The following is a 12,247-nucleotide window of genomic DNA, read 5'->3' on the forward strand; positions in this document are numbered from 1 at the left end:
AAAGTCAATAATCTGGAGAGTTTTTGTAAGATGTTTCTTCCATCAACCAATGAAGAAACACATTGGTACTTTCCCATGATGAGTGAGTGCTTCAGGATCTCTTGCACTTACATGTGCAGCAGAGTACTGCAATGGAAGCATGCTGGGCCCATTACTCAGAGGTAGGCAGATTGAAACTATCCTCTGCTATATGCATTTTTTTTGTTAATTAAAGTAATCAAAACTGGGATTGATATTTTTGCTCTTTTATTTTTACTTAAAGTACAATAACTTTTACCATTTTAATTTGTTTTAATAGTATATTGACAGTATAGTTTTCTTTTAAAAATCCACTTAATTTTCTTTACCCTATTATTAAAAGGGTAATTGACAAAAACAAACTACATTGTCACCAGAAGAGCAATACAAAATGTACAAGTGATCTTTCCAGCTTGAATTTCAATGATGCATTGGGGCAACGATTTTGTGAGAAACATCTTCACCCTTAAATAAAGATTTTCTTAATTCCTTACCTGTGTGCTAATTAGATATCACCTTGTTTTCACATTAAACAGACTTCTACATGAGAAAGCAGCAAGGATGCAGTGGCGTTAATGTTTCCTGGTGTCAACCTGTATTATTTCAGTAGACATTGAAATGAGGATGCATCTTGCTGCCTTTCCAATGAAGCAAGTTTAATTTAGTTATAGGTGAAAAACCATCCCTACAAAGGTGTTAATCAGAGACTTGGCTTTGTGGACACTTTTTAGAGAACAAATTTGTTAGCATAAAAATAAAGGCAGAAAATGAAGAGCTGTTTAATCACTCAATTGGATTTTTCTGCCAGCATATTTTTTTTCTCTGCAACCCATTGCTAAATTGTGCTTCCTAGCTGTTTTTTTATAAAATCACTGAATCAAATCTAACTCTAATTTTTTTTGTTAATTTAAGTAATCAAAACTGGGATTGATATTTTTGCTCTTTTATTTTTACTTAAAGTACAATAACTTTTACCATTTTAATTTGTTTTAATAGTATATTGACAATATAGTTTTCTTTAAAAAATCCACTTAATTTTCTTTACCCTATTATTAAACGGGTAATTGACAAAAACAAACTACATTGTCACCAGAAGAGCAATACAAAATGTACAAGTGATCTTTCCAGCTTGAATTTCAATGATGCATTGGGGCAACGATTTTGTGAGAAACATCTTCACCCTTAAATAAAGATTTTCTTAATTCCTTACCTGTGTGCTAATTAGATATCACCTTGTTTTCACATTAAACAGACTTCTACATGAGAAAGCAGCAAGGATGCAGTGGCGTTAATGTTTCCTGGTGTCAACCTGTAATATTTCAGTAGACATTGAAATGAGGATGCATCTTGCTGCCTTTCCAATGAAGCAAGTTTAATTTAGTTATAGGTGAAAAACCATCCCAACAAAGGTGTTAATCAGAGACTTGGCTTTGTGGACACTTTTTAGAGAACAAATTTGTTAGCATAAAAATAAAGGCAGAAAATGAAGAGCTGTTTAATCACTCAATTAGATTTTTCTGCCAGCATATTTTTTTTCTCTGCAACCCATTGCTAAATTGTGCTTCCTAGCTGTTTTTTATAAAATCACTGAATCAAATCTAATTACATCAGAGAAGGCCAGGTACCCTTCACCATAAGAGGGGGTTTGAAATTTTGACTTGTGTACTTAAATATCACCAAAACCTGATCACAAGGTCAATTATGTCCCTGGGTGGGATTGAACCACCAACCTTTTGGTTAGTAGCCAGACACACTAACCGATTGCGCCACAGAGACAATTTGCAAAAAGTACATACTGACAAAGGCTAATAAGCATTCATCTAGAACATTTCCTAGAAAAACTTTAAAAAGTCAATAATCTGGAGAGTTTTTGTAAGAATTTTCTTAAATCAACCAACGAAGAAACACATTGGTACTTTCCCATGATGAGTGAGTGCTTCAGGATCTCTTGCACTTACATGTGCAGCAGAGTACTGCAATGGAAGCATGCTGGGCCCATTAACCAGAGGTAGGCAGATTGAAACTATCCTCTGCTATATGCATTTTTTTTGTTAATTAAAGTAATCCAAAACTGGGATTGATATGTTAGCTATTTTATGTTTACTTAAAGTACAATAACTTTTACCATTTTAATTTGTTTTAATAGTATATTGACAGTATTGTTTTCTTTCAAAAATCCACTTAATTTTCTTTACCCTATTATTAAAATGGTAATTGACAAAAACAAACTACATTGTCACCAGAAGAGCAATACAAAATGTACAAGTGATATATTAAAATCATCTTTCCAGCTTGAATTTCAATGATGCATTGGGGCAACGATTTTGTGAGAAACATCTTCACCCTTAAATAAAGATTTTCTTAATTCCTTACCTGTGTGCTAATTAGATATCACCTTGTTTTCACATTAAACAGACTTCCACATGAGAAAGCAGCAAGGATGCATTGGCGTTAATGTTTCCTGGTGTCAACCTGTATTATTTCAGTAGACATTGAAATGAGGATGCATCTTGCTGCCTTTCCAATGAAGCAAGTTTAATTTAGTAATAGGTGAAAAACCATCCTTACAAAGGTGTTCATCAGAGACTTGGCTTTGTGGACACTTTTCAGAGACCAAATTTGTTAGCATAAAAATAAAGCCAGAAAATGAAGAGCTGTTTAATCACTCAATTGGATTTTTTTGCCAGCATATTTCTTTTTCTCTGCAACCCACTGCTAAATTGTGCTTCCTAACTGTTTTTATAAAATCACTGAATCAAATCTAACTCTGATTACATCAGAGAAGGCCAGGTACCCTACACCATAAGAGGGGATTTTAAATTTTGACTTGTCTACTTAAAGATCACCAAAATCAGATAACAAGGTCAATTACGTCAATGGGTGGGATTGAACCACCAACCTTTTGGTTTATAGCCGTACACACTAACTGATTGCGCCACAGAGACACTTTGCAAAAGTCTGTACTGACAAAGGCTAATAAGCATTCATCTAAAACGTTTCCTAGAAAAACTTTAAAAAGTCAATAATCTGGAGAGTTTTTGTAAGATGTTTCTTCCATCCACCAACGAAGAAACACATTGGTACTTTCCCATGATGAGTGAGTGCTTCAGGATCTCTTGCACTTACATGTGCAGCAGAGTACTGCAATGGAAGCATGCTGGGCCCATAACCCAGAGGTAGGCAGATTAAAACTATCCTCTGCTATATGCATTTTTTTTGTTAATTAAAGTAATCCAAAACTGGGATTGATATTTTTGCTCTTTATTTTTCATTAAAGTACAATAACTTTTACCATTTTAATTTGTTTTAATAGTATATTGAAAGTATTGTTTTCTTTTAAAAATCCACTTAATTTTCTTTACCCTATTATTAAAATGGTAATTGACAAAAACAAACTACATTGTCACCAGAAGTGCAATACAAAATGTACAAGTGATATATTAAAATCATCTTTCCAGCTTGAATTTCAATGATGCATTGGGGGCAACGATTTTGTGAGAAACATTTTCACCCTTAAATAAAGATTTTCTTAATTCCTTACCTGTGTGCTAATTAGATATCACCTTGTTTTCACATTAAACAGACTTCTACATGAGAAAGCAGCAAGGATGCAGTGGCGTTAATGTTTCCTGGTGTCAACCTGTATTATTTCAGTAGACATTGAAATGAGGATGCATCTTGCTGCCTTTCCAATGAAGCAAGTTTAATTTAGTAATAGGTGAAAAACCATCCCTACAAAGGTGTTAATCAGAGACTTGGCTTTGTGGACACTTTTCAGAGAACAAATTTGTTAGCATAAAAATAAAGCCAGAAAATGAAGAGCTGTTTAATCACTCAATTGGATTTTTTTTTGCCAGCATATTTCTTTTTCTCTGCAACCCACTGCTAAATTGTGCTTCCTAACTGTTTTTATAAAATCACTGAATCAAATCTAACTCTGATTACATCAGAGAAGGCCAGGTACCCTACACCATAAGAGGGGATTTGAAATTTTGACTTGTCTACTTAAAGATCACCAAAATCAGATAACAAGGTCAATTACGTCAATGGGTGGGATTGAACCACCAACCTTTTGGTTTATAGCCGTACACACTAACTGATTGCGCCACAGAGACACTTTGCAAAAGTACATACTGACAAAGGCTAATAAGCATTCATCTAAAACGTTTCCTAGAAAAACTTTAAAAAGTCAATAATCTGGAGAGTTTTTGTAAGATGTTTCTTCCATCCACCAACGAAGAAACACATTGGTACTTTCCCATGATGAGTGAGTGCTTCAGGATCTCTTGCACTTACATGTGCAGCAGAGTACTGCAATGGAAGCATGCTGGGCCCATAACCCAGAGGTAGGCAGATTAAAACTATCCTCTGCTATATGCATTTTTTTTGTTAATTAAAGTAATCCAAAACTGGGATTGATATTTTTGCTCTTTTATTTTTCATTAAAGTACAATAACTTTTACCATTTTAATTTGTTTTAATAGTATATTGAAAGTATTGTTTTCTTTTAAAAATCCACTTAATTTTCTTTACCCTATTATTAAAATGGTAATTGACAAAAACAAACTACATTGTCACCAGAAGAGCAATACAAAATGTACAAGTGATATATTAAAATCATCTTTCCAGCTTGAATTTCAATGATGCATTGGGGCAACGATTTTGTGAGAAACATTTTCACCCTTAAATAAAGATTTTCTTAATTCCTTACCTGTGTGCTAATTAGATATCACCTTGTTTTCACATTAAACAGACTTCCACATGAGAAAGCAGCAAGGATGCAGTGGCGTTAATGTTTCCTGGTGTCAACCTGTATTATTTCAGTAGACATTGAAATGAGGATGCATCTTGCTGCCTTTCCAATGAAGCAAGTTTAATTTAGTAATAGGTGAAAAACCATCCTTACAAAGGTGTTAATCAGAGACTTGGCTTTGTGGACACTTTTCAGAGAACAAATTTGTTAGCATAAAAATAAAGCCAGAAAATGAAGAGCTGTTTAATCACTCAATTGGATTTTTTTTGCCAGCATATTTCTTTTTCTCTGCAACCCACTGCTAAATTGTGCTTCCTAGCTGTTTTTATAAAATCACTTAATCAAATCTAACTCTGATTACATCAGAGAAGGCCAGGTACCCTACACCATAAGAGTGGGTTTGAAATTTTGACTTGTCTACTTAAAGATCACCAAAATCTGATAGCAAGGTCAATTACGTCCCTGGGTGGGATTGAACCACCAACCTTTTGGTTAATAGCCATACACACTAACTGATTGCGCCACAGAGACACTTTGCAAAAGTACATACTGACAAAGGCTAATAAGCATTCATCTAAAACGTTTCCTAGAAAAACTTTAAAAAGTCAATAATCTGGAGAGTTTTTGTAAGATGTTTCTTCCATCAACCAACGAAGAAACACATTGGTACTTTCCCATGATGAGTGAGTGCTTCAGGATCTATTGCACTTACATGTGCAGCAGAGTACAGCAATGGAAGCATGCTGGGCACATAACCCAGAGGTAGGCAGATTGAAACTATCCTCTGCTATATGCATTTTTTTTTTTGTTAATTAAAGTAATCCAAAACTGGGATTGATATTTTGGCTCTTTTATTTTTACTTACAGTACAATAACTTTTACCATTTTAATTTGTTTTAATAGTATATTAAAAGTATTGTTTTCTTTCAAAAATCCACTTAATTTTCTTTACCCTATTATTAAAATGGTAATTGACAAAAACAAACTACATTGTCACCAGAAGAGCAATACAAAATGTACAAGTGATATATTAAAATCATCTTTCCAGCTTGAATTTCAATGATGCATTGGGGCAACGATTTTGTGAGAAACATTTTCACCCTTAAATAAAGATTTTCGTAATTCCTTACCTGTGTGCTAATTAGATATCACCTTGTTTTCACATTAAACAGACTTCCACATGAGAAAGCAGCAAGGATGCAGTGGCGTTAATGTTTCCTGGTGTCAACCTGTATTATTTCAGTAGACATTGAAATGAGGATGCATCTTGCTGCCTTTCCAATGAAGCAAGTTTAATTTAGTAATAGGTTAAAAACCATCTTTACAAAGGTGTTAATCAGAGACTTGGCTTTGTGGACACTTTTCATAGAACAAATTTGTTAGCATAAAAATAAAGCCAGAAAATTAAGAGCTGTTTAATCACTCAATTGGATTTTTTTTGCCAGCATATTTCTTTTTCTCGGCAACCCACTGCTAAATTGTGCTTCCTAGCTGTTTTTATAAAATCACTGAATCAAATCTAACTCTGATTACATCAGAGAAGGCCAGGTACCCTACACCAGAACAGGGGGTTTGAAATTTTGACTTGTCTACTTAAAGATCACCAAAATCTGATAACAAGGTCAATTACGTCCCTGGGTGGGATTGAACCACCAACCTTTTGGTTAATAGCCATGCACACTAACTGATTGCGCCACAGAGACACTTTGCAAAAGTCCATACTGACAAAGGCTAATAAGTATTCATATAAAACTTTTCCTAGAAAAACTTTAAAAAGTCAATAATCTGGAGAGTTTTTGTAAGATGTTTCTTCCATCAACCAACGAAGAAACACATTGGTACTTTCCCATGATGAGTGAGTGCTTCAGGATCTCTTGCACTTACATGTGCAGCAGAGTACTGCAATGGAAGCATGCTGGGCCCATAACCCAGCGGTAGGCAGATTGAAACTATCCTCTGCTATATGCATTTTTTTTTTGTCAATTAAAGTAATCCAAAACTGGGATTGATATTTTGGCTCTTTTATTTTTACTTAAAGTACAATAACTTTTACCATTTTAATTTGTTTTAATAGTATATTGACAGTATTGTTTTCTTTCAAAAATCCATTTAATTTTCTTTACCCTATTATTAAAATGGTAATTGACAAAAACAAACTACATTGTCACCAGAAGAGCAATACAAAATGTACAAGTGATATATTAAAATCATCTTTCCAGCTTGAATTTCAATGATGCATTGGGGCAACGATTTTGTGAGAAACATCTTCACCCTTAAATAAAGATTTTCTTAATTCCTTACCTGTGTGCTAATTAGATATCACCTTGTTTTCACATTAAACAGACTTCCACATGAGAAAGCAGCAAGGATACAGTGGCGTTAATGTTTCCTGGTGTCAACCTGTATTATTTCAGTAGACATTGAAATGAGGATGCATCTTGCTGCCTTTCCAATGAAGCAAGTTTAATTTAGTAATAGGTGAAAAACCATCCCTACAAAGGTGTTAATCAGAGACTTGGCTTTGTGGACACTTTTCAAAGAACAAATTTGTTAGCATAAAAATAAAGCCAGAAAATGAAGAGCTGTTTAATCACTCAATTGGATTTTTTTTGCCAGCATATTTCTTTTTCTCTGCAACCCACTGCTAAATTGTGCTTCCTAGCTGTTTTTATAAAATCACTGAATCAAATCTAACTCTGATTACATCAGAGAAGGCCAGGTACCCTACACCATAACAGGGGGTTTGAAATTTTGACTTGTCTACTTAAAGATCACCAAAATCTGATAACAAGGTCAATTACGTCCCTTGGTGGGATTGAACCACCAACCTTTTGGTTAGTAGCCGGATACACTAACCGATTGTGCCACAGAGACACTTTGCAAAAAGTACATACTGACAAAGGCTAATAAGCATACATCTAGAAAGTTTCCTAGAAAAACTTTAAAAAGTCAATAATCTGGAGAGTTTTTGTAAGATGTTTCTTCCATCAACCAACGAAGAAACACATTGGTACTTTCCCATGATGAGTGAGTGCTTCAGGATCTCTTGCACTTACATGTGCAGCAGAGTACTGCAATGGAAGCATGCTGGGCCCATAACCCAGAGGTAGGCAGATTGAAACTATCCTTTGCTATATGCATTTTTTTTTTGTTAATTTAAGTAATCAAAACTGGGATTGATGTTTTTGCTCTTTTATTTTTACTTAAAGTACAATAACTTTTACCATTTTAATTTGTTTTAATAGTATATTGTAGAAAAGGGAATTGGTCCCTCCAAAGAAATGGGGAACCAAAGAGAAAAAGCCTCTTTGTGGGTGCACTCTTTCAAAAACAATATATATATATGTTATCTTTCAATATTTATTGTGTAAAAAATTATACTTTATTTCGACAATTAAAAATGATGTGTATAGAAAAAAGGGCAAAAATACCTATTGGTATACCCTATAGAACAGATAAATAAGGTACAAAGGTGATTATGTCTCATATAATAAGCTCCTCCAAAATAACAATGTATCTCAAAAGATTCTTTGTAATAGTTTGTAGCAACCCCTGTATATAGTGGTGTGTTTTAGAGTGAGGGCAATAATACCAAAACTCTTAACACGGGATGCGATTTAATAAAATCTGAAATGGAGGAGAGTTGATTAATTACATGCTAGGCGAAAATTTATATGCTGATAACTTAAGTAGGCAAAAAAGGATTATATAGCACTAATATGCTTATTACTGTACTTGTAAAGTATTACACAGTGATATTAAATGTTACACAATAAATGTCAGAAGTAACAAGTCCCACAGTAGGAAGCCGTAACTGACAATCGTTGAATTACCCGGCTAGGGTGAAACGTACGTCCGCTTCTCAAACACTCTGACGTCATTCTGACGTCTTTCCGGGAATCCCGTGTAACGTTCACGGACCCGGATTCGTAGGCAAAACTCCTTACACACTTCTCAAGCAAGGATATCCACGGGGGCTACAACAGCAGGACCCTCTCTTAATCAGAGGTATTTCGGCGCGCACTCATTGCGGGACGGGAGTGGGTTTCTTCCTGCAATGACAATATTGTTATCAGGATAACCCCTCTCCGTTTCCCGACAACAGCAAGTAACGCCACTGTCTTCCTTCATACCCGCTCCGGCCGCTGACTCTCTCACCTCCCATTCACTGTGACACCTTTTTCACACATGGGAAGGCAGCAGAAGTCAGTGGATCAACGGCACGGGTACTTTCCAATACTCACCTTTATTATTACAAGGTCAATGTTAACCAATTAATATACCAGTTCTGGTTTTTTAGCATAATCATCCTTGCAGTGAAAATCAATATTTGTTACACCTGATTTAGCAGACAGTATTCGTTGTACGCATTAGCGAGACAAATTGATACAAATATAGTATCTAATTCAACGATTGTCAGTTACGGCTTCCTACTGTGGGACTTGTTACTTCTGACATTTATTGTGTAACATTTAATATCACTGTGTAATACTTTACAAGTACAGTAATAAGCATATTAGTGCTATATAATCCTTTTTTGCCTACTTAAGTTATCAGCATATAAATTTTCGCCTAGCATGTAATTAATCAACTCTCCTCCATTTCAGATTTTATTAAATCGCATCCCGTGTTAAGAGTTTTGGTATTATTGCCCTCACTCTAAAACACACCACTATATACAGGGGTTGCTACAAACTATTACAAAGAATCTTTTGAGATACATTGTTATTTTGGAGGAGCTTATTATATGAGACATAATCACCTTTGTACCTTATTTATCTGTTCTATAGGGTATACCAATAGGTATTTTTGCCCTTTTTTCTATACACATCATTTTTAATTGTCGAAATAAAGTATAATTTTTTACACAATAAATATTGAAAGATAACATATATATATATATTGTTTTTGAAAGAGTGCACCCACAAAGAGGCTTTTTCTCTTTGGTTCCCCATTTCTTTGGAGGGACCAATTCCCTTTTCTACAAACATATTTAATACCTCTGGGGTCGCACCGCCAACATATATAGAAATCTCTTGTTTCATTGTAATAAATTCATGACACTCTGATACTGTTGGCTCAACATGATTTAATGAAATCAACTGTAGCAGTGCAGGCAAACTCAAACCCTCTGTTTTAATAGTATATTGACAATATAGTTTTCTTTAAAAAATCCACTTAATTTTCTTTACCCTATTATTAAAAGGGTAATTGACAAAAACAAACTACATTGTCACCAGAAGAGCAATACAAAATGTACAAGTGATCTTTCCAGCTTGAATTTCAATGATGCATTGGGGCAACGATTTTGTGAGAAACATCTTCACCCTTAAATAAAGATTTTCTTAATTCCTTACCTGTGTGCCAATTAGATATCACCTTGTTTTCACATTAAACAGACTTCTACATGAGAAAGCAGCAAGGATGCAGTGGCGTTAATGTTTCCTGGTGTCAACCTGTATTATTTCAGTAGACATTGAAATGAGGATGCATCTTGCTGCCTTTCCAATGAAGCAAGTTTAATTTAGTTATAGGTGAAAAACCATCCCTACAAAGGTGTTAATCAGAGACTTGGCTTTGTGGACACTTTTTAGAGAACAAATTTGTTAGCATAAAAATAAAGGCAGAAAATGAAGAGCTGTTTAATCACTCAATTGGATTTTTCTGCCAGCATATTTTTTTTCTCTGCAACCCATTGCTAAATTGTGCTTCCTAGCTGTTTTTTATAAAATCACTGAATCAAATCTAACTCTGATTACATCAGAGAAGGCCAGGTACCCTACACCATAAGAGGGGGTTTGAAATTTTGACTTGTCTACTTAAATATCACCAAAACCTGATCACAAGGTCAATTATGTCCCTGGGTGGGATTGAACCACCAACATTTTGGTTAGTAGCCAGACACACTAACCGATTGCGCCACAGAGACAATTTGCAAAAAGTACATACTGACAAAGGCTAATAAGCATTCATCTAGAACGTTTCCTAGAAAAACTTTAAAAAGTCAATAATCTGGAGAGTTTTTGTAAGAATTTTCTTAAATCAACCAACGAAGAAACACATTGGTACTTTCCCATGATGAGTGAGTGCTTCAGGATCTCTTGCACTTACATGTGCAGCAGAGTACTGCAATGGAAGCATGCTGGGCCCATTAACCAGAGGTAGGCAGATTGAAACTATCCTCTGCTATATGCATTTTTTTTGTTAATTAAAGTAATCCAAAACTGGGATTGATATGTTAGCTATTTTATGTTTACTTAAAGTACAATAACTTTTACCATTTTAATTTGTTTTAATAGTTTATTGACAGTATTGTTTTCTTTCAAAAATCCACTTAATTTTCTTTACCCTATTATTAAAATGGTAATTGACAAAAACAAACTACATTGTCACCAGAAGAGCAATACAAAATGTACAAGTGATATATTAAAATCATCTTTCCAGCTTGAATTTCAATGATGCATTGGGGCAACGATTTTGTGAGAAACATCTTCACCCTTAAATAAAGATTTTCTTAATTCCTTACCTGTGTGCTAATTAGATATCACCTTGTTTTCACATTAAACAGACTTCTACATGAGAAAGCAGCAAGGATGCAGTGGCGTTAATGTTTCCTGGTGTCAACCTGTATTATTTCAGTAGACATTGAAATGAGGATGCATCTTGCTGCCTTTCCAATAAAGCAAGTTTAATTTAGTTATAGGTGAAAAACCATCCCTACAAAGGTGTTAATCAGAGACTTGGCTTTGTGGACACTTTTTAGAGAACAAATTTGTTAGCATAAAAATAAAGGCAGAAAATGAAGAGCTGTTTAATCACTCAATTGGATTTTTCTGCCAGCATATTTTTTTTCTCTGCAACCCATTGCTAAATTGTGCTTCCTAGCTGTTTTTTTATAAAATCACTGAATCAAATCTAACTCTAATTTTTTTTGTTAATTTAAGTAATCAAAACTGGGATTGATATTTTTGCTCTTTTATTTTTACTTAAAGTACAATAACTTTTACCATTTTAATTTGTTTTAATAGTATATTGACAATATAGTTTTCTTTAAAAAATCCACTTAATTTTCTTTACCCTATTATTAAACGGGTAATTGACAAAAACAAACTACATTGTCACCAGAAGAGCAATACAAAATGTACAAGTGATCTTTCCAGCTTGAATTTCAATGATGCATTGGGGCAACGATTTTGTGAGAAACATCTTCACCCTTAAATAAAGATTTTCTTAATTCCTTACCTGTGTGCTAATTAGATATCACCTTGTTTTCACATTAAACAGACTTCTACATGAGAAAGCAGCAAGGATGCAGTGGCGTTAATGTTTCCTGGTGTCAACCTGTAATATTTCAGTAGACATTGAAATGAGGATGCATCTTGCTGCCTTTCCAATGAAGCAAGTTTAATTTAGTTATAGGTGAAAAACCATCCCAACAAAGGTGTTAATCAGAGACTTGGCTTTGTGGACACTTTT

At 34.4% G+C, this 12,247-nt stretch overlaps 2 non-coding genes across 2 annotated transcripts; both read right to left on the reverse strand.

Annotated features, from left to right (window-relative positions):
• Window positions 1-1,720: 1,720 nt before the first annotated feature.
• TRNAS-ACU (transfer RNA serine (anticodon ACU)) lies at window positions 1,721-1,794 on the reverse strand. The gene has a single exon. It is a non-coding gene; the product is annotated as a tRNA-Ser (tRNA).
• An 8,832-nt stretch (window positions 1,795-10,626) lies between these two features.
• Window positions 10,627-10,700, reverse strand: TRNAS-ACU (transfer RNA serine (anticodon ACU)). Its single transcript has one exon. It is a non-coding gene; the product is annotated as a tRNA-Ser (tRNA).
• Window positions 10,701-12,247: the final 1,547 nt, after the last annotated feature.

Source organism: Pseudophryne corroboree (assembly GCF_028390025.1).
Source record: "Pseudophryne corroboree isolate aPseCor3 chromosome 7 unlocalized genomic scaffold, aPseCor3.hap2 SUPER_7_unloc_2, whole genome shotgun sequence".
NCBI lineage: Eukaryota > Metazoa > Chordata > Amphibia > Anura > Myobatrachidae > Pseudophryne > Pseudophryne corroboree.